This window comes from Carcharodon carcharias, chromosome 5, assembly GCF_017639515.1.
Source record: "Carcharodon carcharias isolate sCarCar2 chromosome 5, sCarCar2.pri, whole genome shotgun sequence".
NCBI lineage: Eukaryota > Metazoa > Chordata > Chondrichthyes > Lamniformes > Lamnidae > Carcharodon > Carcharodon carcharias.
The window spans coordinates 108324191-108352046 of NC_054471.1; the positions used below are offsets into that span (position 1 = coordinate 108324191).

The following is a 27856-nucleotide window of genomic DNA, read 5'->3' on the forward strand; positions in this document are numbered from 1 at the left end:
TGTTGTGCCGCACTTTATCCCATACCTCTTTACATCTCATTAGAAAAATGGCACCTCCGACAGTACAATGCTGCATCAGTACTGAAGTGGAATGCTTGATTTTTGTTCTCAAGTGCTGAAGTGGGAATTGAACCCAGAACCTGGGTCAGAGGCGAGAATGCTACCAACTGAGCCAGCCACAGGGCTTAAAAATGCTGTTGCACAAAAAAAGTGTACAATAATGGATTTTATCTGTTGTGTTTTATATCATTTGAACACTCAACAATGCTCTTTATACCTTTAACAACCTGTACCTCCAAAGTTTGAACCTCTACATCATTGCATCTCTTTTATTCTTCTTTCCCCCACCTCATAGCTTTAAATAAATCCACATAAACCATTTCTGAGCTGAGTAGGTTGTAGTTGACTTGCTTCCAGATGTCTGCGAGTAATACACAGTAAATTAATAGTAGGAGGTGTCCAGTGTTTTGATAAACAAAATCCTCCGAATATTGCTGATCTCTCCCTCATCTTCCTTCCATTGATGCAGTTGTAAACTAACTGTCTCTGGTACTTTCTTTTCCCCAGGGATTTGAGTCTCCTGCATGCGTCTAATTAAACTTGAATCTTCACAGGGACAATTTTCAAGCAAGTTGTACAAATTTCAGGAGATGAATGTCTTTGGACAAGTGAATTTGGATAGTACCTAAAGGGTAGTAAAGATAAAATCAAAAAGTTGATAATGTACAATTGTCAAACTTGTACTAAACTTGTAAAACGATGGTGCAGTTCTTCTGAAGTTTTGATTGCAAAGAACTGAGTGGGAATGTGAAGGTATCCAACACATTAAAAATATGGAGAAAGCGAATCTAGGGAAAAAAAAAACTGTAAGAGCGGGGAGGACACTCGTTCACAATAGTAAGGGGAAAATTTAGAGTTGATGTTTGGAAATTCTGAGCATAGTAATGAAGATTTGGAATGGACTTCTGTACATATGTCAGAGGTCAGCTTTATAAGATGGCTGTCAGGAACCCATTCTTCAGTTTCATTAGGATTTCCTTAAAGAAATCTGCTTTTTTTCACTGGGATTGGGGGTTGTCAACACGAATAAACTAGACCAATTGGAAGTCAAATCGGAATTTAACTGAAGAAACTAGACCATTTGGAAGGCACGGTTTCTCACACTGTTGCTGCAGTTTCTAAAATGAAAGTTTTAAAAATGTTTTGCTTTTCTGCAAGAAGTTTTCTGGAGCATTCCTGGCTTAATATCCAACTGATGCTGGAAAGCCATCAACTTGATGAACGATGCTCTTTGAGTTGTCCAAAACTTACTGGTCTTCCAGTGCAAAGAGATCTCCAGAAATGGAGATAGGGAAGTCAGGGAAAGTAAGGGAATGGTCAGAGATGGACTAGGTGAAGGTGAGAGATGGGTGGAAATTGGAAACCAAGTCGATGAAATTTTCCAATTTGTGGTGAGAGCAGGAAGCAGCACCAATACAGTCATTAATGTAGCAGAAAAAGAGATGAGAGAGAGAGAGAGACCCCCCCATCTCCCTGCCTGAGTTGGGCTGGAATAGTCATATCACCCAAAAAAGCAGGCATAGATGGGACCCATGTGGGTTTCCATAGAAAAACCTTTTTATTTGGAGGAAGTGAGTGGGGTTGAAGGAGAAGTTTTTCAATGTGAGAACTGATTCAGCCAGGTGGAGGAGGGTGATGGTGGAGGGTCTGGTTTGCCTCTGTTCAAGGAAGAAGCAGAAACCTCTCAGACTGTCCTGATGGGGAATGGAGTTGTAGAGAGATTGGTTGCCTATGTTGAAGAGGAGATGTGTAGGGCCAGGAAACAAACTGGTAACTGTTGAAGTGATGTAGGCATTGGAAGAGTTGCACATGCAATTAGGAAGTGACTGGACAAGGGGTGAAAAAAAAACAAGGGGGTGAAAAAAAGAGTTAAGATAGGAAAAAATAAGTTCATTGGGGAGGAACAGGCTGAAATAATGGGTCAACAAGGATAGTCCTGTTTATGGATTTCGGGAAGGTGGTAGAGCTGGGCTGTTCGGGGTTGGGGGACTGAGGTTGCAGGCGTAGAGGAGAGATCTCCAGAGGAGATGAGATCACTGACAGTTGTGGACACAATGGCTTGATGTTCGGTAGTGGAGTCATAGTCCTAGGGTTGCAGGAAGCAGTGTCGGAGAGCTGGAGTTCAGCCTCTGCTGGGTAGAGCTCAGTGTGCCAAACAACAACAGCAGGTTTGATGTTAGGATTGGACCTGAGATCCAGTTCAGAGGGAGAGGTTGGAATGAGTGTGGGGAGTAGAGAATTTGAACTGCCTATGTCATGCCAGCAGTTCTTAATGAAAAGATCTAAAGAGGATAAGAGGCCAGGGGGAGATTATGACCTTGGTGCTTGTTTGAAAGTTCTGGTGATGAGGCATTCATGCTTTGTCTGCTTAGGCAACCATCCGATAGGATCGACTGTCTCCTTTTCCCACAGGGTCTTGAGGATGTTACATGTGGACAACTGCCTGATGGACTTGTGATCAGGTGTTATTCTGCACAAACTTTTTTATGAGGGACAGGTGGTATGGCAGAGTACAAATGAATGAGCATTCAGCGGCAACGTGGCTGGGCCTATCCTTCGCAACTCTGGGGGCAGATAGAACCTCAGAACATAGTGACACTTGATGTTTGTATACTGAGAGTCTGTGCACAGCTTGATGCTGCTGTACACAAAGGTGGCTGTGAGGATGAGAGTGATGTTGGATATGATTTCCCCCCCTTTATTTGGAGGTTTGTACATTGTGTTCCTGTGGAAATAGTCCCTTTTTGATCACCATATAAAGTTGGAAATGGCTTGGCTGACTGTCAAGGTATAGGAGTGGAGCATAGGCCAGATCTGCACCATGTAGAGCAACACCGAGACGCCTTGCACCTGAACATCAGATTCTTGCCTGCAATGGAGAGGGGGTATTGCTCCCACATGCCCAGTTTCTGTTCCACCATGGCTATATGCTCCTCTCAGTTTTAGTCGTATGTCCTGGCCCCTCCAAAACATATCCTCATCACCTTCGGATAGTCAGACCTGATGATGAAGGGGATAAAAGATCAGACGGCCTCAGTCTCAAAGAATATGGCCATGCTCTTGATATGATTTACTTTGCAACCTGATACTAGTTTGATCTGGTCCCAGATGCTCATCAGTCTGAACCTACAGTGGGTCCGAGCAGAAGATGGCATCATCCATGTACAGGGAGGCTTTGACCTGAGTGTTTTGGATGATTCTTCTGATCTGAACCATTGGCATGGTTCTTAGTTAGTGATATGCATGACCTATCTTCCCTTTGACTGTCTTTCTCTCTCTCTCTCTCTGTCTCGAGACAAACATGTTACTGACTGATGTCAGTGATACATCATCATATATGTCATATATTAGCATATTCATTCTGTTAACCCTTACACTACACTGAACACCTCCACTGCCTGGGATTGTCGCCTCTCCTATATCCATATTCTTCCCAATGGACTCAGCAAAAGGTTTGATACAAGATGGGAGAGAGGATAGCCCAGTCTGACCCTATAATTGGTTAGAAAACTTTCCGATTCCCACCCATTGGTTGAAGATGTGTTATTGAGATTTGTGTAGAGCAGTCTGCAGATTTCCCCCCAAACCCCATTTTGGAGAGCATTTCCATCATGTGGATGTGTGATATTCTGTCAAATGCCTTCTCCTGGTCCAAGCTTATGAGGCAGCTATTCACCCAACTGTCCTGCACATAGGTGACCATATCCTTGAGTAGCGCAAGTCTCTCCGAGATCATCTTGTTGGATACACTGCAGGTTTGATCAAGGTGGATACCAGCTCCAGAGCAGACTTGATGTGATTGGCAATGAGCGTAGACAAAATTTTGTATTCCATTACGGTTGCAAACCAAGACTGTTGGCAGTCTGTCATGTGAGAATTCAAAATTCATCTGTCTGCCTCTTCCTGAAATACATGTTTAATGCACTTTATTTTTATTTCCAGCAAAAATAAATCTTTTTGATAGATCTTGAAGAGTAGTATGGACTTGAATACACAATCCAGGCTGACACTCCAGTGCAGCACTGAGGGTGTGCTGTTCCGTTCGAGATGATGTTTATGGATGAGACATGAAACCAAGGCTTTGCTTTTCCTTGCAGATGAATGTAAAAGATCTAATGGCACTATTTGAAGAAGAGGACTTTAGCCTGGTGTCCTGGCAAATATTTATACCTTAATCAACATCACTTAAAGGATTATTTAGCCATGGGTCAAAATCCCAGAACTCCCTCCCAGCACTGTGGGTGTACCGACACCACATGGACTGCAGCAATTCAAGAAGGCGGCTCACCACTACATTCTCAAGGGCAGTAAATGCCTACATCTTGTGAAAGAATTAAAAAAATGATCACATTGCTATTTGTGGAAGCTTGCTGTGTGCAATGTTGTTGCTGCATTCCCTATGTTATATCATGACTACATTCAAAAGTACTTAATTATCTATAAAGCCAATGTCCTGAGGTAATAAAAGACATTATCCTTTCTTTTAACAATAATAGCTTAATACATTTGTTTGATTTTCCTCTCCAATTTTCACGGAAGATGTCCGTCTTGCATAGTGTGTGCTTCCTGTCCGCAAACATTATTTCCTGTGTGACAATTTTTAGTCGCGCTTCTATGCCATTGTAAATTGCAATGTTAACTTTTCTCATACAGTTTTGTGAACTGTCACAATGTTGTTGCAAACCATGACCACTAGATGGATATGTGAAGCAAGTTTCTGAAATCTTTCTACCATTTTCTTTGCCATATTGTAATGTATTATATATTTAAGTTCTTACAACCATTTTTAAAGCTATAGTTTGAATAGTTATAACCATTCCTGGAGATTTTTTTGGCTTATAAATGGCTCTTAAAAAGCTGGAATGTTCACTCATGTCAAAAATCTGTATTTGTGTGAATGCTCTGAGATTTTTCTAGAAAATAAATCTCATCCTCGGCTCACACATGACCCTTCAGTAATTTATAAATTAATTACAGCTAAAAAATACATAAAACAAAAATTATAACTAATTATGTAGTTGTACTAACTAAACCCAGGAAAACTCAGGATCGCTTTATGAACTCTAGAATCTGACTGCACAGTTTGAAAACCTATACCATACAGTAGAGGGATACTTAGTTCTCATGGGTTGAAGAGTGATATCTCCTGTGTAGAAAGACTCAGGATGTTGGAAACTGTTGTTGTTGCTTGAACGTTAAGTGACCTTGCAAAATCAGAACATGCATTTAATAGCGTCTTTGGGAGTAATGTTGTGCATGCCTCCTGTCTTTCCACCTATTGTATTGAAAGTGACAGCTGAAAGACATTTATCAGTTGTATGATTGACCTGATGGATGAACACCAAAAAAGGTTTGAGTAAATGGTTTCCACTCATTCTTGTACCTTACTGTAGTCACAACCTTTCCAGCTAATTAACACTTGAGGAGACTTCTTGGAGAAACATATTGAGGAATGTAATGGACTTTTCAGTTGAACATTGCCTTTGATTCTGTTGGTGACAGCCTTGCGTTTCGTAAGTTGATTGTGCCATGGTAGATTAGCTTTCTTACAATAGATCAAATGTCCCCTATTTTACATGATCGTCTTGTATCTGAGGCCACTGTCCTGTGTCCTTGGTTGCATGGAGCAGGAACTCTGTTTTTCCCATAATTTTGACTTTTAAATTGCACACATGTGCAGTACACAGAATTCTATTCTTGGTTATCTCTGGAAAGCACTTAAGCCCACGCGATGTCAAAGTGCTTCACACCTAATTAAATACTGTTGAAGCGTAACATAGGAAATTATTGTAATGTAGGAAAAATAGAGGCCAATTTGCACACAGTAAGCTCCCATAAACAGCAATCTGGTAATGACCAACTGATCTGTTTCAGTGATGTTGGATCAAGGGTGAATGCTGGCTAGGATACCAGATGAACTTCCCTGCACGAGTGCCTTGGGATATTTTTGTCCATGTGAGACATGTTTAATGTTGAATGTCTCATCTAAAAGATGGGCCCTCCAACAGTGCAACAAGTATTGCCCTGAAGTGCTAGCCCAGATTTTGTGTTCATGTCTTTGGAGTGGGACTTGAACTCACGAACTTCTGATTCACTGAGGCAAGACTGACACCTTCAGAGAATTCTCATACCACATGGGCTTGGCACATGTGTGGAATATAACTCCACTGGACACCACTGAAACTCTAGGATGTGTTAGAAACTTACTGCAGAGAATTTTTAACGCTGTGAGGAAAGCAGACACTCCTGTAAAGGACGGAGGAGCTATGTAGAGCTGCAGAATATAAATACAGATTTGCGCTTTTAATTTGACTGGCATTGTACAGGTGTTGATAAAAGCAAAATACTGTGGATGCTGGAAATGTGAAGTACAGGTGTTGGTCAGAATTGAAATCGTGGCTGAATTATAGTGCTGTGCATACCTCAGTATTGAAAGTAGGTTTTATTGTCTTATATTTATCATTCACTGCTACTGAGTGACTGCATAAATATCAGATCTAGATGCCTCTAATTTTTTTGTTTTGGGAATAAAATATGCACAATTGTGTACAATTTAAGTTGACAATTTGAACATTACCGTTGTATTATGTTGTAGTTATCCTGCAGACAACAACAGTTTGTATTTATCTAACACCTTTTAATGTTGTAAAATGTCCCAAGGCAGTTTGCAGGAGCATTAATCAAACAATATTTGACACTGAGGCAAAGGAAGAGATGTTAGGATACATGCCCAAAATATTGGTCGAAGCAGCAGGTTTTTCAAGGAGTATCTTAAAGGAGGAAAGAGAGCTGGAGAGATTTAAGGAGGGAATTCCAGAACTTAAGACCTTGGCAGCTGAAGGCATGGTTGCCAGTGGTGGAATGCTTAAAACCTGGGATGCTCAAGGTGCTAGTATTGGAGGCATGCATCTGTCTCAGAGGATTATAGGGCTAGGTGGAGGAGGTGCAGAGATGGGAAGGGAAGAGGCCTTGGAGAGACTTGAAAACAAGGCTGAGGATTTTAAAATTAAGATGTTGTTCAACCAATGTACCTTAGCAAGCACAGGGGAGATTGGAAAATGGGAGTTGGTGTGAGTTAGCATGAGCAGCAGAGTTTTGGATAAGCTCAAGTTTATGGAGGGTAGAACAAAGGAGGCTGGTCAGGCATGTGTTGGAACAATCAACACCAGGGGTAACAAAGGCATGAATGAGAGTTTCAGATGCAAATGAACTGAGACAGCAGCAGAGTTATACGATATTAAGCAGTTAGAAAAAGGCAATCTTAGTGATGGCACAGCTGTGTGGTCGGCGTCATATTTGACACTGAGGTTGTGAACAGTCTTGTTCAGTCTTAGACAGTTACTTGGGTGACGGATGGAGTCAGTGGCTATGGAGCATTGTTTATGACAGGGATAGAAGAAGATGGTTTCTGTCTCCCCGATTATTTGGTTGGAGGAAACTTCTGCTCACCCACTGTCGTTTCTATCAATTTGACATCCATTTAACTGAGCAAAATAACATGAATTTGCTTCATAGCCAGTTTTATTTGATTTTGCTTTACAATTTCCCTTTGTGACTCTGAATAAGCAAAAGTTAAATCATTCTCGGAATGTGGCTATTGCAGGCAAAGTTGGCCTTTATTGTCCATGCATTGTTGCTCTGAGTGGTGTTGGAGGGATGTTCTCTTGAACATCTGGTGAAGGTGCACACTTTGGGGAGGTTTTCTGCAACTGAGCAGCATGGTAGGCAATTAAGAATAAACTACAGTAGTGTTGGATTGGAGTCACATAGGCCAAAACAAGCAAGGATGGTAGGTCTTTAGTGACCAAGTTGTGTTTTTTTTTTACAACAATCTGACCTCTTTGGGGCCATGTTTTGGTGTTAGCATCTTTTTTTATTTCTAGATTTTTCAAGAACTGAATTCTCAAGCTGCCATGGCAGGATTTAACTTGCATTCTCTTGATTATTAGTCCAGTAAAATATTGCTTAAACTCAAACCCTCACTGGAAATGAGGGCTGTAATTAGACATATTTAAACTTCTTATTTTTGGAGAGAGGATCAGCAGAAATAATTTAATGTTTAAAATATGACTTTGGGTCTGAGCAGCAAGATGTCTACTTGAAACTCCATAAGATCATTTGGGACTAAAGAATATATATAAATATAAATTAAATATAACTCCAGTGGCTGCTTATAACATTGAAATAATTTTATAGCCATTTTGTTAGATAATGTGTTTTGAATAAAATAGTACCACATGAAAGAGCAGCAAAAAAAAGTAATATACATTAATGTAAAAGCTTATCAGGCTTGCTAAAACCATTCAAGCTTGGAGTAGAGTGTGAAAACTGTAGAAAGGAGTAGTAGAGAGACCAACTCCTGCATCAAGAGCCTGGAGCACAATGTGATTTGAATTAATGAGTTAAAAAAGTTAAATATTGAGACCTCTATTAAGGAATATGTGTGACAATCATACTGACATTAAGAACATATAAAAGAGAGAGGTTTCTCACAGAAAGAGGAAGCTGGAAACCAAAAAAGATAGACACCCATGCAAAAGAATATGTTGGTCATAGAGAGATGAAGAGCCAGAAAGAACAGTGAGAAGACAGAATTCGAAAGTGAGAGAATAAGAGAATTCCTTTTAAGAAAAAAACAGATCAACTGTTATAATATGTTGTGCGCTTTATGATGGAACAGATCTGTCATTTTAAAGTAGTATAACTGACTCAGAGGATCATCAGAGGTGTGGTGTATGTTTTTGGTTGTAGGCAAGTGGAAAGAAGGAATTGGCTTTTTCTCTTTCAAAAGCAATGCCTAATAGCATAATTTGCACAACAGCTAAAGATGGCTGGTGCTACATGCAGTCAGGAAATGTGTTCACTGTGAGCATTGTGACTATTGAACTCCTTGATCTGTGATACATTGAAGCCACCTGCAAATCAGGATATGGAGTCCTGTCTTTGGCCACTAAAATGTGGAGGCAAATATTTTCATTGCTGAGCTCTTCCTGTTTGTAACATGAAGTGATTTGTTAGAGCGAGTGGGAATTGGGCATGTTTACAGGATATTTACTGTACCACAGGAAGGAAAATGAGTTTTATAAAGCTGTTCATTGTGTTCAGGATGTTAACCTTTACCTTTTTTTAATGTTAGGCTTCAGAGATGGGATTGATTGTCCTGGAATTGTGCAGGACAAGGTTCTCCAAGCAATTATGTGTAGGTCGTGGACTCTGGCTTGAGTGTCAGGAGTATTTGGTGACGCTGAGTCCTTCAGCTCTGCTGAATACCAAACTTGCTTCCAGTTAGAATATCGCTGTTTTCATCTATTTGATTTAGAAAGGACTTTATAGGTTTATTCTGAGAGAGAGTAGAATTCGGATCAGACTGTTTCAAACCAATCATGTCAGATTTAAACAGGTGAAACAAAGTTATTGATTGAATTTGACATTCCTGGTGAATTAATAAGATTATGATTTGAATGGGAGGCAGGTGGAAATTGGTGCTTTAAGGGGTTCTGAATTACAATTAAGTCAAAATTGGCTTATGACTACTTTTATGGGTTAATTACACAATTATTGAGGCTGGTCATTTGATAATGATGGGTTTACAATAGCAAAAATATTTCAGAATTTTCAACCAGTATTATATTTGTATGTAGCCTGCAGTGTAATATAATGGAGTATGTTTGACCAGGTCCCATCAGGGGTTAATTGTAACACTCTGTGATATCATGGAAAGAGGTGACATACACTAATATGATCTGAGACTCCAGGAGAGTAAGCCTGATCAGAAGCTAGTATAAAGGGTGTTTTAATAACTCTAAATATGTTACAATAAAGTTGGAGTGTTTTATAGCCAGCAGCCTTTGAAAATGTAATGAAAATACTCCAACCTAACAATGCAATAACTATGGTAGGCAACAGTAAAAAAAAAGATGGTGATAGAAAAATCTTTACCTCTACTGGAGCACTTCAGGACAGTTGCAGGCCTAAATCAGGCTGAAGCATGGCTGAAATATCTCAGGAGATTCACTTGATTGCACCGCATTGGCTCTCGCAGCGAAGCCAGGCTGTGAACAGGTCAGCACACTTCTGTACACAATAGGAGAATGTTCAGATGATATCCTAGTTACCCTGAGGATTGATGAGGTTAAAGCCACATATGCTGAGGTTATTGATATGTTGGAGACCTATTTCAACCTCTGCAAGCACACCAGTGTGAAATTTGCAAAATTCAATAAATGCACCTGGAGACACGGGGAAAACATCAAAGCATTTATTAACTTGTACCAATTAGCAGAAGATTGAATCAGACAGTGCAGAAGAGGCCCTTCAGCCCATCGAGTCTGCACTGACATGTGAGAAACACCTGACCTACCTAACTAATCCCATTTACCAGCACTTGGCCCATAGCCTTGAATGTTATGACGTGCCAAGTGCTCATCCAGGTACTTTTTAAAGGATGTGAGGCAGCTCGCCTCCATCACCCTCCCAGGCAGTGTATTCTAGACCGTCACCACTCTCTGGGTAAAAAAGTTTTTCCTCTCATCCCCTCCACTAAACCTCCTGCCCTCACCTTGAACATATGTCCCCTTGTGACCGACCCTTCAACTAAGGGGAACAGCTGCTCCCTATCCACCCTGTCCATGCCCCTCATAATCTTGTACACCTCGCTCCTCAGTCTTCTCTGCTCCAACAAAAATAACCCAAGTCTATCCAACCTCTCTTCATAACTTAAATGTTTCATCCCAGGCAACATCCTGGTGAATCTCCTCTGCACCCCCTCCAGTGCAATCACATCCTTCCTATAATTTGGTGACCAGAACTGCACACAGTACTCCAGCTGTGGCCTCACCAAGGTTCTATATGAGAATGATAATCTGAAAGAGGAATTAATTTGTGACAGGATAGTTGTTGGAGTAGTGGATGATGCATTGTAAGATAATTTGCAGTGCTGAGATGACTTGATGCTGGTGAAAGTGATTCAGTTAAGTAGACAAGCTGAGACCAGGAGGCAAAACCAATCAGTAGTCGGAGGAGAGAAGGACAGCCCAAATCCCAAAGTACAGATACAATTGAATTTGTTGGACATAAAAATTGGAAAATTGGGATAATAGAGAGAAGGAGACACGTGCAACAAGAAAAGCAATTAATGGAGGCAGCCCAAACTAGATTAGGTGTTGTTGCTGCGGCAGAGAAAGACATAGGTGTGGGAATTGTCCCGCCAAAGACGTGCAGTGCCATTGGTGTAAACACATGGCACATTTTCAGGCGGTATTTCGTAGTAGGAAAAATGGATAGAACACTTGAGAGGAAATTTTAAATGGAAACAGAGTGCATGAAGTAGAAAATTCACAAGATGTTGAGATACCCTTCTTAAAGGAGAAATTAAAGAATTAAGCAGAAATTATCGGAGTGCAGAGATACTGATAAAAGGTTACTAGACTGTTGGAGCAGCAGTTTCAGTTCTTTCAGATGCTGAATCATCGTTAAATAACAGAGTGCTTCAACCATCCTGCAAAAAGCTATACGGACCTGGAGGAACAGAACGGATGGTTCTGGGAGAACTAACAGTGACTTTGAAGTACAGAGGAAGTAATTACTGAAGTACTGTACGTAAATGAAGATCAGAGTTGTTTGCTGTTAAGTAGAAAGCCACGTATGGAATTGAATCTAATTCACAGAATAGAAAAAATAAAGAATGGTCACTCAGGAGACTTTAGAGCAGAATTCCCAAAGTTGTTTACAGAATTGACAACATATCATATAACACCAAGCTCAGAAACAAAACCAATATGCTTATATGTAGCCAGAAAGCTTCCACGTCTGTTACTTCCAAAGGTAAAGAAAGAGATTGACTCAGTGGTAAGACAAGGAATTGCTTCATGTATGAAAGAGCCAATGAGTTGGTGCTCTGGCTTCTGAAGCCAAACAATTCTGTAAGAATATGTATTGCTGAAAAAAAAAAAGGACTTTTTTTTGTCAAAGCTTTTTGTCTTGCACTCATCAGGGCAATTCACAAGAAAATATCAATGCCAGGGGAAACAACAAATCTATACAGTATGAAAAGAGAGTGCTGATTGGCAACTAACCTGTGGTAGAGATATTGCCATGGAGAGTGCATCAGTGGATGGGGACATTTAACTGCCAAGCATTGTTTGAAATTTGAACCAGGCAGCTGGACTCTGGTCAAGACATTGCTCTGAGGAATGAATCAGCGAATGGCTGTCACTTACTTTGTTTAGCTGGAACATGTGCAATCTGTGTACATGTTCTTTCTGTCTGCAAAGAACAGGGCCCTGTATTAACATATGTAGCTTCCAGTATGCGCACATGCACCACACTGCGAGCCTAGCCGACGATCTTAAATTGGCTGTAGGTGTAATTTGTAGCACACTGAGGTTTATTTAGGAAATGTTGTCCAACCACGGAATTACATCTGTTGTTGGACACTGTTTTGAGCTTTGCAAGCATGGGCTGGTTGGGTACGGTCTGTACATTGTCCATTGCGAACAGTGGAAGGGAAATGCTGTTTGATATGATCTGCCTGTTAGTCTTTGGGATGTACAGCCTACATACCTAGCATCACACTGGCACTGAAATTCATACACCACGTTACTTATTTATGTGATAGACAGAACATCTTTTTGGCTTGATGGCAACATCCTGTTAATCGCGAAAACGTGAAACAGCCAGCTTCACCTGTTGCTCAAATTTTGAGATACCTTACCCTTCCAGGGTAATCTGAGGTAGACTGGGCACTTCTCGGGTCCGAAAGTGACGGCCTGAGGCCTGTTCATGAGTTTGTACGTATGAAATGATCTGATCAGAGTAGCCATTATCCCGCAGTATGTCTTTGATGCACCCAATTTCAGCATCAAGCTTGCATGATGAGCAAATGACTTGGGCCTTATTTATAAGGCTGCCAATGAGGCAAACCTTGTAGCACATGGAACTGTAAGAGTGCCAACGCGTGTATTGACCAGTGAAGGTAGGCTTGTGGTAAACCATGCTAGAGAACCCCTGGCAGATTTCTCAACTAGTACATCAAGAAAGGGGAGTTCATTTGACTGCTCCATTTCAAAGGTAAATTTGAGTGCAGGATGGAGCCCATTAAGGCATGCAAGGAAATTATTACATGCGTCTGCAGATTTTATTATGGCAAACATATGCCCACATATTGGAAATATGCAAGAGATAGGTGGTTAGGTGTCATTCCATCAAAGGCATGTTTCTCATGGAACCCAACAAAGATGTTTGTCCAGTGCTGGGCCTAGAGGGGATCCCATGGCAACACCATCTATTTGGGCATACATGGTGTCATTAAAGCTGAATTCAACTGCATGAGTTACCGAGTTCATAAGCTCAATGAATACTGATTCACTCAATGGTGGCAAGTCTAGATCTCCATGATAAAGTGCTGCAGCACAAATATTTATGGCTTTCTTAAGTGGAACTTTTGGCCCTGAAAGTGCTCAGTCTACCCCTGGCTTTCTTGGTGAATAGGCTAGTAATGTCAAATGAGCACATGCATATTGTTAGCAATGCTGTATCCAAGTCCTGTATGGCCTTCACAAATATGAAGGAGTCCTTCACCATAAATCTGGAAAACTTGCTCAAAACTAGTTGTAACAATTTGCCCACCCACTTGGCCAATTCATGCTGTGCAGAACTGGTCATAGATGAGATAACTTTTGTGTGTTTTGGGCAGCCATACATACATGGACTCAATGAGCCATGAGGATGAACCCTGTCATATACATCACGTGGCTGCTCATCATTCTTACACAAGCATTTTTTTTAAGCTTACTTTCGAGCTAGGCTGTCTGGTCATGTTGAACGGCAGGTCCAGTGGAAACGAATTTGGACCCATCATTAAGAATAGTGTGCATTTTATTGATATAAAATGGCTTGTTAAGGATGACTATTCCCGTCCCTTTTTTTGGTTTACTGATGTGTATGTCCAGGTTGGTCTTAAGGTCACGCAATGTGGTAAGACATTTGTGATGCATGTGAAAATCAGCAGGTCGTTCGGAATCCCGTAATATGCATCAGCTAGGGGTGCTTTCAAGGATTCAACGCCTTCTGTGGACACTGGTTTGTGGTGGGATAGTTGAGAGTAGAGGACGCATCCTCTACAGGATTGGGAACAGTACTTTTTCAGGTACAAAGATATGGAAAATGCCAACGAGTATTATGCATCATGGTCATTAACAGATACAGAGAAGAGATGCACAGTAATTAAAAAAGAAGCATTAACAGCTATGTCGGCATGCAAGAAATTTGATAACTATGTATTAGGTTTTCATATTACGATAGAAACAGACCACAAATCTTTAATCACACTATTACTCTCCAAGAGTCTTGGATCAAATGAGTGTATGTCACTTCCTTCCATGACATCACAGGCTATTAACAGTTAACCCTCGATGGGACTTGCTCTAACATACTCCATTATGCTATTGAATTCTCATGATGGACCTCGGGTGTCTTTGGTGGAAGCGTTCCAAAGCTTTGATGTGGCACCGAAAGCAGATCTAGGATTCTGCTCTGGACAGCAGAGTGATAAAGATAATGGCCCGGTAGAGTTCGATTTTAGTCTTCAGCTTAATGCCATGCTGCTTCCAGACATGATCATAGAATTGGTGAACATAGGAATAAGGAGCAGCGGTAGACCATTTTGCCCTTTGAGCCTACTCCGCCATTTCATAAGATCATGGCTGATCTGATTGTGGCCTCAAATTTCCTACGTACCCCTTACACCCTTTGACTCCCTAACGCAGCCTTAAAAATATTCAATGACCCTGCCTCACTGTTCTCTGGGGAAAAGAATTCCACAGACTAATGACCCTCAGAGAAAATAAAATTCTCATCTCCGTCTTAAATGGCAGATCCCTTATTTTTAAATTTAAATTGTGTCCCCTAGTTCTAGTCTCTCCCACAAGGGGAAACATCCTTTCAGCATCCACCCTGTCAAGTCCCTTCAGGATCTTAGATGTTTCAGTAAGCTCACCTCTCATTCTTCCAAACTCCAATGGATATAGGCCCAGCCTGTCCAACCTAAGATGAAGGGTTATCTTATGAGGAAGCGGAATAGAGTGAACCTTCTTTGCACTGTTTTTAGTGCAGTTATGTGCTTTCTTAAATAAGGAGACCAAAACTGTATTCAGTACTCCAGATGTGGTCTCACCAATGCCCTGTACAACTGCAGCAAAACATGCCTACTTTTTTATTCCATTTCCCTTGCAATAAATGACAACATTCCATTTGCCTTCTTAATCACTTGCCGTACCTGCTTACTAACTGGTTGTGATTCATGTACCAGGACTTGCAGATCCCCCTATAACTCAGAGTTCTGCGATCCCTCTCCATTTAAATAATATATTGCTCTTTTCTTCCTGTCAAAGTGGACAAGATCAAATTTTCCCACATTATACCCCATCTGCCAATTTTTTGCCCACTCACTATCTAAGTCCCTTTGCAGACTCCTTATGTCCTCTTCACAACTTACTTTCCTAAGTATCTTTGTGTCATCAGCAAATTTAGCAATTGTACATTCGGTCCCTTCATCCAAGTCGTTGATTGTAAATAGTTGAGGCCCTAGCACTGATCCCTGTGGCACCCTACTCATTACATCTTGCCAACTGAAAATGACCCATTTATCCATACTGTCTGTTTCCTGTTAGCTAACCAATCCTCTCCATGCTGATATGTTACTACCTACACCGTGAGCCCTTATTTTGTACAGTAATATTTGATGTGTTAGCTTGTCAAATGCCTTCCGGAAATCCAAGTAAAAGCACATTTACTGGTTCCTCTTTATCCATGTTGCTTGTTACTTCTGTTACGGATGGAAAAGGTTTTAATTTAAACAGCCCTGATTTTTTTCTTCTAATTCCCCCATCCTTAATCAGAAAGGTGTTTTGACTTGTTTCTCCTTTATAAGCGTTGGCATACTTCTCTAACCCACAATTTTGGTATGATCCATTTTTCTACTAATGGCCCACAGTGAACTCAAAGGGTTAGTTTATTTGCACACACTGAAAATATAGAGTCGGGGCCGGAGTTTACTACGTAGTCCCCTGTGCACTCATACAGTAAAAAGAGCTGAAGAAAGAAAGATTTGCAGGGCAAAGACCACAGCAAAAAACAATTATTGTTTCACCGGTGTCCAGAGTTCAGAATAAAGTGCAATGAGGTATTCTTTCACAGAGGTTGGCAGGTTGAACTGAAGCTGGATAATTCACTTTTCCAGTAGAGTTGACTTCCACAATAAGATAGGCCCACAGAGGTGGATCAATCTTGTAGGTGATAGTGTAGAAATTCCAGTTGAAACGCTATAGATGGGGCCAGACACTCAAACCTGGAAAGAGCCCCTTTTCTGTGCTGCTGATTGGAAGATGGGAAAAGTGGCAGACTGAGCTTTGCGGCTCCACAAGGCAATATTACTGGTTCCACCAGCTGGGGAGGAGGAGGGGTGGGGTGTGTGGGAGGGTTGGGTCATATTACATGACTCCCACCTCTCGACTTTTGCTTTAACTAAGGGTGTGTATCCCTTTGGTGTGCTGAGATTGTTCATGTTCCAACCTTTAAGTCTCAAAGGGGGATTGTGGGGTCCTTTACTCTAGCAGATGAATTGGCTCTGGTTGACCAGGCCTGGCTTATGAAATATAGATGGTCTCCATGTAGTTCTCTTTGAATTTGGCCTCTGCAGCCCATGAGGGGCCATTAGGATCTCTTCAGAGATAACGAGGCTTCTTTGACACTGCCAATTGCTCCTTCTGTTCAGGGTCATGCCAGACGTAGCTTCAGGCATTTTAAAAGGTCATTGTCCAATTTTAAAATAATTAATATTAGGAATGAGAATATTATAAAAATATAGAGCATGAGGTCTTAGCCCCCTGACTGTTCCTCAAAGAACTCTGGTTAATTTATTAATTAAACACTATTTCCATTTCATAGAACCATGTTGATTCTGCTTGATTGCATTAAGATTTTCTAAGTGCCCTATTGTAACATCCTTAATAATAGATTTCAGCATTTTCCCCATGACAGATGTTAGGCTAACTGGCCTGTAGTTTCCTGCTTTCTGTTTCCCCCCTTTCTTGAATAGAGGATTTACATCCACTATTTTCCAATCTGATGGGACCTTTTCAGGATCTAGGGAATTTTAGAACATTAAAACCATTGCATCGACTATCTGAGCAGCCACCTCCTTTCATGCCCTAGGATCCATCAGGACCTGGGAACTTGTCATATTTTAGTTCTAATAATTTCCTCAGTACCCTTTCCATGGTGATTGTAATTGTTTGCGTTCCTCTCTCCCTTTCATCTCTTGATTTACTTATATTTCTGAGCTGTTATTTGTATCCCTAGCAAAACTGGAATCAATGGGAAATGGGGAAAGCTCTCTGCTGATTGGAGTCATACTTAGCACAAAGGAAGATGGTTGTGGTTGTTGGAGGTCAGTCATCTCAGCTCCAGGACATAACTGCAGGAGTTCCTCAGGGTAGTGTCCTAGGCCCAACCATCTTCAGCTGCTTCATCAATGACTGTCCTTCCCTAATAAGGTCAGAAGTGGGGATGTTCGCTGATGATTGCACAATGTTCAGCATCATTCATGACTCCTCAGATATTGAAACAGTTCATGTCCAAATGCAGCAAGACCTGGACAATATCCAGGCTTGGGCTGACAAGTGGCGAGTAACATTCGCCACACAAGTGTCAGGCAATGACCATCTCCAACAAGAGAGAACCCAACCATTGCCCGTTGATGTTCAATGGAATTACCAACAGTGAATCCCCCACTGTCAACATCCTGGTTGTTACCATTGACCAGAAACTAAACTGGACTAGCCATATAAATACTGTGGCTACAAGAGCAGGTCAGAGGCTAGGAATCGTGTGATGAGTAACTCACCTCCTAACTCCCCAAAGCCTGTCCACCATCTACAAGGCATCAGTCAGGAGCGTGATTGAATACTCCCCACTTGCCTGGATGAGTGCAGCTTGCGCAACACTGAAAAAGCTTGACAACGTCCAGGACAAAGCAGTCTGCTTGATTGGCACCACATCGATAAATATTCACTCCCTCCACCACTGACGCACAGTAGCAGCAGTGTGTACCATCTACAAGATGCACTGCAGGAATTCACCAAGGGTCCTTCAACAGCACCTTTCTAACCTTACCACCTAGAAGGACAAGGGCAGCAGATAAATGGGAACACCAACGGCTGGAGGTTCCCCTCCAAGTAACTCACCATCCTGATTTGGAAATATATCGCAGTTCCTTCACTGTGACTGGGTCAAAATCCTGGAACTCCCTAACAGCATTGCAGGTGTACCACAGGGACTGCAGCGGTTCAAGAAGGCAGCTCACCACCATCTTCTCAAGGTCAACTGGGAAGGGCAATAATTGCTGGCACAGTCAGCGAAGCCCACGTCCCGTGAATGAAGTAATTTTAAAAAATCCTCTACAGTGAAGACAGACAAAACATCTGTTCAATGCATCCACCATTTTGTTAGTTTCCATTATTAATTCCCCAGAGTACCTCTCCAGGGGACCAGCACTCACTTTAGTTACTCTTTTCCTTTTTAAATACCTGTAGAAACTTTTACACTCTTTTTATATTTCTAGCTAGCTTTCACTCATGCTCTAATTTCTCCGTCATTATTCTTTTAGCCGTTGTTTGCTGTTCTTTTTATATATTCTGTCCAATCTTCTGACCTGCCCCTAATCTTCTTGGAATTGTACAGATTTTTATTTCAATTTGATACTATCTTTAACATTCTTAGTTAGCCACTTCCCCAAGAAGCTTGTTTTCTTCACTTGAATATATTGTTGAGTGTTATGAAATATGTCCTTAAATGTCTGCCAATGCATCTCTTCTGACCTATCCCTTAACCTAATTTCCCAGTTCACTTTAGCCAGCTCTGTCTTCATTCTCTTAATTGCCTTTAAGTTTAAGACTCTAGAGTTCAACCCACTCTTCCTTCCCTCAAACTGATTGCAAAATTCAATTGTGTTATGACCACTGCTATGTAGAGGTGCCTTTATCATGAGATCTTTAATTAATCCTGTCGCATTGCACATTACCAGGTCTAGAATAGCCTGCTTTAGAATGTGCTACTCTAAGAAACTGTACTGAAAACACTCCATGATCTCATCTTTCAAACTGCTTTTGCCAATCTGATTCATCCAATCTATATGTAGATTAAAATCGCCCATGATTATTGCCATACCTTTCTCACAAGCCCCAATTATTTCTTCCTGAATGCCCTGCCCTATAGAGGACCTATAATCTTCTCCCAAAGGGACTTCTTATTTTTGCTATTTGTTATCTCTACCCAAACTGATTCTACATCTTGAACTTTAGAACTAAGGTTATCTCTCACTATTGTACTAATGTCATCCTTAATTAACAGAGCTACTCCACCATCTTTTCCTAGCTCCCTGTCCTTCCCAAATGTCATGTACCTTTGAATATTCAGGTCCCAGTCTTCGTCATTTTGCAGTCAAGACTCTGTAATTACTATCAGATCAGGCATATCTATTTCTCTTTTAGCTGACAATTCATCCATTTTGTTACGAATGCTACGCACATTCAGATACAGAGCCTGTAATTCTATTTTCTAACTATTTTTGCAGCCTCTAGCCTTACCTGCTGGTGCACTCTTATGTTCGTACACTGCCTCTTCCTGCCATGCTCTGATTATCATTACTGTTATTGTTGCATTTCTCTCTTGCCTTATCCTCTTCCTTTAATCACATCTTTCCTCATCGCCACTATTTAGTTTAAAACCCTCTCTACTGCCCTAGTTATATGATTTGCCAGGACACTAGTCCCAGCACAATTCATGTGAATACCATCCCACTTTCCCAGTAATGGTGCCAATGCCCCATTTCTGCCATGTCAATCTATGAGCATCGCATTCAACTCTTTGATCTTATTTACCTTATGCCAATTTGCTCATGGCTCAGGCCACAATTCAGAGATTATTACCTTTTGAGTTCTGCCTTTTAATTTGGCCCCTAGCTGCTCATACTTTAGGGGCAGAACCTCTTCCCTAGTCCTGTCTATGTCATTGGTACCTATGTGGACCACGTCAACTGGATTCTCTCTGTCCCACTGCAAGTTTCTGTGTAGCCCAGAGTAGATGACCTGAACCCTGGCACTGGCCAGGAAACACAGCCCTCTGGACACTCTCTCTTGGCTACAGAGAACTGTGTCTATCCCCCTGACTATACTTTCCCCTACTATCACTATATTCCTATAACTCCCCCTGGTTGAATAGCTTCCTGTACTACGATGCCATGTTCACTTTGCACATCCACCCTGCAGCACCTGTTTTCGTCCATACAGGCTGCAAGAACCTTTAACCTGTTGGACAATTGCGAAGCCTGAGGCTCCTCCACGTTTTCCACACCCATACCTGCCTCACTCGCAGTAACACCCGCCTGTCCCTGGCCATGGACTAAATCAAAAGACCATAACCTAAGGGGTGTAACTACTTCCTGGAGGAAAGTTTCCAGGCAATTTCCCCATCCCTGATGCATTACAGAGTCTAAACCTCAGACTCCAGCTCATTAACTCTGAGCCAAAGTTCCTCGAGTCACAGATACTGCATGTTACGTTCTTCCTTTCTTCAACATAAATGTAGCAATCATACAGAAGGATTAGTGAAACAACAATGTGGATTCTTTATTTGAAGATGAGACTATATACAGATAGAGTTAACTGGCTGACTTATATACACATCTCACTCCTAGCCCTGCTGCTGGTAGACTGATTCCACATCATGGGACTACTACGTCATACCCTGTCGAAGTGGTGATGATTAACAGCAGTTTAAGATATGCATTCTTAAAGATGAATGCACAGCATATCACAACACCCTTTTTTCTAACTAAAAATTTACTCTTAAAAAACAAACTCTTTACTTCTCCACCGATGCTGCCAGACCTGCTGAGTTTTTCCAGATAATTCTGTTTTTGTTTTGGATTTCCAGCATCTGCAGTTTTTTGTTTTTATTTTTAAACTCTTTACATGACAACTCAGAGAAGAACATTGTGTCAGAATGTACTTTGACACAGAGCAATAAATTTACAAGTCTCTGAAACATATCAGCAGTTTGCTTATATGCCCAGCCTTAGTTGTGTTGATTTTTGCTGAAGGCTGCTGTATGATTTCAGAATGCTGCTTAGGGATGCTTTATTTATGTTGCACCTTAGAACATGCTGAAATCGCAATAGGGTTACTCGTTGTTTCTGGTTGTGGCATTGTCCTGAGTTGGCATCTGTTTTGTGGCACTGCTATGCCATTTGGTGTTTGTTCTTGTTATGATTTTGGTTCTGGGCATATGCTGACTATTTCTGCTGCAATCCAGGTGCTATCAGTTGTGTGTTGTACTCAAACTTTGTCAGATGTTCAGGTTGGGTAATTCGTTACCACATGCTGGTCATGGGCATCTTTGACCTTACCCAGTAGTGCATCACGTACTCCTGGGAGTATGGATGAGTGATGACTGGGGAGGTTTATCTGCACTTATCTGCTGAATAGCAGTTCTGCATTGGTTCCGCAATATGATGTTTGCGAGTTCAGAATAGGTCTACGTATTCATTCAAACAGTATTGTGTAGCCTGTTGCAGAGTTAGGTGGTCTTCTCCCAGTGTAAGCACAGGGTCTCCGATGGTGCTTCTTGTGTCTCTGGCCTTTGCCATTGTCTTGATGATACCATGAATTGTGACCAAGGAGAGGTCCTTGCACGTCGGTAGGCCTGCAGTCACTGGACCTGCGGTGTTCACGACTTGAAGGGTGACCAGGTTGCGATTTTGTAGTGATGTTTGAGTGTAGTGTGTGGCAGGGATGGAATCTGAGTCATTGTATGTGGTGAGTTTGGCAGTTGTTGGTTGAATTATCGCTTGCTACTTCTGTGAGGATTTGCACTTCGTTATGCAAAGTGGAAGGATTTTTTAAAAATTCATTCATGAGATGTGATTTATTGCCCATCCCTAATCACCCTGTTCAAAGGGCATTTAAGAGTCAACCACCTTGCTGTGGGTCTGGAGTCACATGTAGGCCAGACCAGGTAAATACGGCAGATTCCTTCCCTAAAGTTCATTTTTTTTTTAGACACAGTAAATTTATTTAATTTGGTATCAAAGTTATGCCATGAACTCATACGGAATTGGTTCTAGCAACTGCGGCTTGTTTGCCTTGGTTCGTACGAAGCGTGCCTTTCTGGGCTCAGCAGGCTGGCGTTTCAGCTCAACCCAGGTCCCCTTCTCCTTCAGCTCTCTTTGCTTCTTCATTTGTTTTCACACGCTGCAGAAAGCTGTCCCTGCTTTTTGAATGCTTGATGTGCTCAATACGCACATTGATTCTTTTGGCAAGGATCTTGCCCTTGACTTGTTTGTTGATAATTATACCTACAGCATGCTGTGTAACATTATAAATTCTTCCAGTCTTGCCGTGGTAACATTTGTGGGGCATACCCTTTTGTACAGTGCCTGTGCCCTTAATGTCAACAATGTCGCCTTTCCCGCAGATACGGAAATAAGTAGAAAGAGGAACAGGCCCATGTTTCCGGAAAGGCCTTGCGAACATATATCGGGTCCCCCTTCTCTTACCCCTGGTGTTCGTCATCTTGAACCCTTACTGCAAGATGGCGGAGCTCGGCGGAAAGCCCTTAAGTTCATTAGTGAACCAGATGGGCTTTTACAACAATTGGCAATGGCTTCATGGTCATCATTAGACTTTTAATTCCAGATTTTTATTGAATTTAAATTCCACCATCTGCCGTGGGGTGCTTCGAACCCCGGTCCCCAGAGCATTACCCTGGGTTTCTGGATTACTAGCCTAGCAACAATGCCACCGCCTCCCCACCTGCAGCAGTATCCAGTTTAGTATATAGGTTGCGCTGACCCTTCATCTGTGGGCATATAATCTGGATGGTGGCAAAGACTTCTGTTGATACCACTATGCCAATAGATTCTTTGATGTTCAGCATGCTGAATGTTGGCTCACTTTGAGTGTTGGATGTTTTGGTTATCCTCATTTTACTGTGTTGTTTGGCTAGACATTTGTGGATCTTGTCTTGATGCTGCTTGGTGCACGTTCTTGGCTGTTTAGAATGCGGTACCTGTCTGGCTTCTGGTTGTGGCTTCTCATGATGTCAAACCACTTGTTTTGGCCTATGCTTTCTGCATTGACACTTCCAGTGTCCTCTGGCACCACATGCATTACGTATACCTTTGAAAGCTGGGCAATTTCTGGGTGCATTATTTAGGCTACACTGCCCACATTGCTTGCTAGGCTTGCCTGTATTAGGTATCATGCCAATGGTGGATGATTTATGCATAACCTGTAGGGTCTTTCAACCCATTAGTATGGCTTCATAATTGTGTCCATTTTGCAGTTGTACTCCCAATGTGTGTAATCTTTGGGTTGGTCCAAGAGGCCTTTTTGGAATGCTTCTGTTGGTGCTATCACAAGCTTGATTACTCTGTTGGCTAGTTCTGCTGCCATGAAGCCCACATCCCTTGCCTCAGCATCTACCTGTGAATTGGTCAGTGGCCTCTGTCGGTTGTTGCCTAAAAGGACATAAATTCCCAAAGGTGAATTCTGAAGCTGAGATTCACTCGTAATTGATCTTTGACTGTTGACCATATTTTTTTCTGGATTTTTCAGATGGTCGTCAGACAGACCTGATGTATTCAATCTGTGGAAGTCTTTGTTGCCTGCAGCGGTGTTAATTTTAATGGCTAGCTTGTCTGGTTTGCAAATATTGAAGTCTAGAAAACACAGCTCGACACATTATCGGATCAAAGTAATTTCAGATAGGAGATATGTGACCTTCAAATTGAGTGGAAATTTTGTGGTCATCTTTGAGCTTTTTACTGTTATCTGGAACTTTTGCCAGCTATGCTGAGGTTAATTTAAAATTGAGTTTCAGTACCTTTAGTGGCCACCGTTGCAGCTGGTTAGATGTTAATGCTTGACTGCAATGGTGGCACTTTTGAACTCTTCCTGATTTTTTCCCAGTTTAACTCTAAGCTCTTCCCACAAAAGTGATTTTGGAGAGCTTCTGATGTGAAATTAAACAGTAAAAAAGCCTTTTCACAGGCCTCTTCAGGCTGCTAGCAGCTGTTACCGAATACATTCTTCCCAGCCCACCCTGCAGTAGTTAGCTTCAGCAGCAATGGGCAGGATTTTCCCCTCGGCGATTTGGGGGCGGGGCCATCTCGCCGAGGCGAAATGACACGGGATGGTGTTGGGACCGGGATGTCATCCTGGTCCCTTTAAATTTTTAGGAAGGTGGGCGGACAGCGAAATCAGCTGTCTGCCCACCGACCTGTCAGTGGCCAATTGAGGCCATTGACAGGCTCATTAAGATAATTAATTATAAAGACCTGCCTGTCCAAGCTTAAGGCTGGTGGGCAGGCCAGGTGCCCCAGCGGGCTCCAGATTATTCATGAAACTTCATCCACTGGCGGGATGAAGTTTCATGTCCGTTTTTTAAACATTTTAAATTTTGTGTTTATTATTAACATGTCCCATTTTGTGTGACCTTGTCACATGAGGGGGACATGTTAATAATTTCAATATTTATCTATTTTTAGACTTTGCTTACCTGTCACGAATCTCCCTGAGACAGGACTTTGCCTCAGGGAGCAGTGTGCTCTTCTGCGCGCATGTGCAAAAGAGCGCACTTTGACAGATGGGGAATCCCCCCCCGCCACCCCCGCACAGGAAGGACATAGCGCTTCCTGTTGGGCAGGCTGCTGGGTGGGTCTTAATTGGCCTGCCCACTCAAAATGGCAGCGGACTCCGTTTCGGTGGCGGGGGTCGGCTGTCCGCCTGCTGCCGAGCCGGTGGGGCCTGTACGCCATCCGAGGACAAAATTCTGCCCAATGAGTTCTGTTTAAGGCGAGATTATCTGCAGCCTGCTGTTTGACTTCTCTTCCTGCTTAGACTTTTACAAATTAAGTTCTCCCAGATTTGAAGATTCTTACCAAGACCAGATGCCTGCTGGTTGGAGCAAGGTGTTATCCCAGAACAATGACATGGTGTGTGTAAGATTCCTAGAGCTGCAGAATCACTTTCACACAATGAGGCTTATACTTGTCTCACTTTCACACCAGTTGTTTTCTTTTCAGCGTTTGAAGGTTTGAGGCTTGTATTCTGCTTACTCAAATATTCACCATGTTACATTCTATTCTTCAATCTAAGCATAGCAATAATACACAAGAATTTGCAAAGCAATAATGTTTTTTTTTATTTGAAGATAAGACTATATACAGAGAGGGTTAACTGGGAAACTATTATGCACACATCTTACTCCGAGACCTGCTGCTGATAGATCGCCTACAAGATATGGGACTACTATAAGATATCATTTAGGGGATGTGGTGGCCTAGTGTTTTTTGTCACTGGACTAGTAATCCAGAGACCCAGGATAATGCTCTGGAGACCAAAGGTTGGAATCACACCATGGCAGATAGTGGAATTTGGATTTAATAAATATTTGGAATTAAAAGTCCAGTGATGATAATGAAACCATTGTCGATTGTCATAAAAACTCATCTGGTTCACTAATGTTCTTTAGAGAAGGAAATCTGCCATCCTTACCTGGTCTGGTCTACATGTGACTCCAGACCCACAGCAATGTGGTTGACTCTTATATACCCCCTGAAATGCCTCACAAACCTCAGTTTGGCCTCAGTTGTTTCAAACTGCTAAAGACAAGTCAACAATGAATGAAACCAGATGGACCATCCGACATCGACCTAGGCACTGGAAACGACAATGGCAAATTCAGCCCTGTCGACCCTGGAATGTCCTCTTTACTAACATCTGGGGGCTTGTGCCAAACTTGAGAGAGCTGCCTCTCAGAATGTTCACGCAGCAGCCTGACATAGTCATTGTCACAAAATCATTACAGATAATGTCCCTGACGCCGAGTCCTCAACATAGACTTTGGACCCCATGAAGTTTCATGGCATCATGTCAAACATGGGCAAGGAAAACTCCTGCTGATTACCAGTACCTTCCCCCCTCAGCTGATGAATCAGTACTGCTTAATGTTGAAAACCACTTGAAAGAAGCAATGAGGGTAACAAGGGTGCAGAATGTATTCTGGGTGGGAGACTTCAATGTCCATCACCGAGTGGCTCAGTAACACCACTACAGACTGAGCTGGCTGAGTCCTAAAGCACCTAGCTGCTAGACTGGATCTGTGACAGGTAGTGAGGGAAAAGAAGGAAAAACATACTTCATCTCATCCTCACCAATCTGCCTGCCGCAGATGCATCTGTCCATGACAGTATTGGTAGGAGTTACCACCGTAAAGTCCTTGTGGAGACAAAGTCCCGTCTTCACATTGAGGATACCCTCCATTGTGTTGTGTGGCACTACCAACATGCTAATTGGGAGAGATTGCAAACTGATATAGCAACTCAAGACTAGGCAACAATGAGGCACTGTGGGCCACCAACGGCAGGAGAATTGTACTCAACCACAATCTGTAACCTTGTGGCCTGGTATATCCCACACTGCAATTACCAGCAAGCCATGGATCAACCCTGGTTCAATGAAGAGTGCAGGAGGGCATGCCAGGAGCAGCACCAGGCATACCTAAAAATGAAGTGTCAACCTGGTGAAGCTACAACACAAGAATATTTGCATGCCAAACAGCATAAGCAGCAAGTGATAGACAGGGCTAAGCAATTCCACAACCAATGGATCAGATCTAAGCTCTTTAGTTCTGTCACATCTGGCCAAGAATGGTGGTAGACAATTAAACAACTAACCGGAGGAGGAGGCTCCACAAATATCCCCATCCTCAGGTGATGGGGGAGCCCAACACACTAGTGCAATAGTTAAGGCTGAAGCATTTACAACAATCTTCAGCCAGAAATGCCGAACTATCTCGGCCTCCTCCAGAGGTCCCCAGCATCACAGAAACCACTCTTCAGCCAATTCGATTTGCTGCATGTGACATCAAGAAAAGGCTGAAGGCACTGGATACTGTCAAGGCGATGGCCATGACAATATTCCGGCAATAGTATTGAAAACTTGTGTTCCAGAACTTGCCGTGCCCCTGTTCCAGTACAGCTACAACACTGACATCTACCTGACAATGTGGAAAGTTGCCCAGGTATGTCCTGTACACAAAAAGCAGGATAAATCCAACCCGGCCAATTACCGCTTCATTGGTCTACACTCTATCATCAGTAAAGTGATGGAAGAGGTCATCAACAGTGCTATCAAGCGGCACCTGCTTAACAACAACCCACTCACTGATGTTCAGTTCAGGTTTCGCTAGGGTTACTCAGCTCCTGGCCTCATTACAACCTTGGTTCAAACGTGGACAAACAAGCTGAATACGAGGTGATGTGAGAGTGACTGCCCTTGACATCAAGGCAGCATTTGACTGAATGGGGCATTAGGGAGCCCTAACAAAGCTGGAGTCAATGGAAATTGATGGGGGGATAACTCTGCTGGTTGGAGTCATACTTAACACAAAGGAAAATGGTTGTGGTTGTTGGAGGTCAAACATCTCAGTTATAGGACATCACAGCAAAGGTTCCTCAGGGTAGTGTCCTAGGCCCAACCATCTTCAAATGCTTCATCAATGACCATCCCAAAGGCCAGAAGTGGGAATGTTTGCTGATGATTGCACAATGTTCAACAGCATTCATGACTCCTCAGATGTTTGGGCTGACAAGTGGCAAGTAATATTTGCGCTACAAGTGCCAGGCAATGACCATCTCCAACAAGAAAATCTATCCATTGCTCCTTGATGTTCAATG

The 27856-nt window shown here is 42.2% G+C and overlaps 1 protein-coding gene, 1 long non-coding RNA gene and 1 pseudogene across 4 annotated transcripts in view; 1 reads left to right on the forward strand and 2 right to left on the reverse strand.

The window, feature by feature from the left end:
- LOC121277854 (signal-induced proliferation-associated 1-like protein 2) overlaps positions 1–27856 on the forward strand; it is a 647580-nt gene that overhangs the window by 38241 nt on the left and 581483 nt on the right. The gene's annotated exons all lie outside the window — the stretch shown is intronic.
- On the reverse strand, positions 273–24731 carry LOC121277856. Of its 2 annotated transcripts, none has more exons than XR_005942988.1 (3): positions 24676–24731; positions 10000–10134; positions 273–685 (listed from the first exon to the last, which is right to left on the reverse strand). It is a non-coding gene; the product is annotated as an uncharacterized LOC121277856 (long non-coding RNA). The 2 variants fall into 2 exon arrangements; XR_005942989.1 differs by lacking the exon at positions 273–685 and adding an exon at positions 2929–3060.
- On the reverse strand, positions 22164–22740 carry LOC121277855 (annotated as a pseudogene).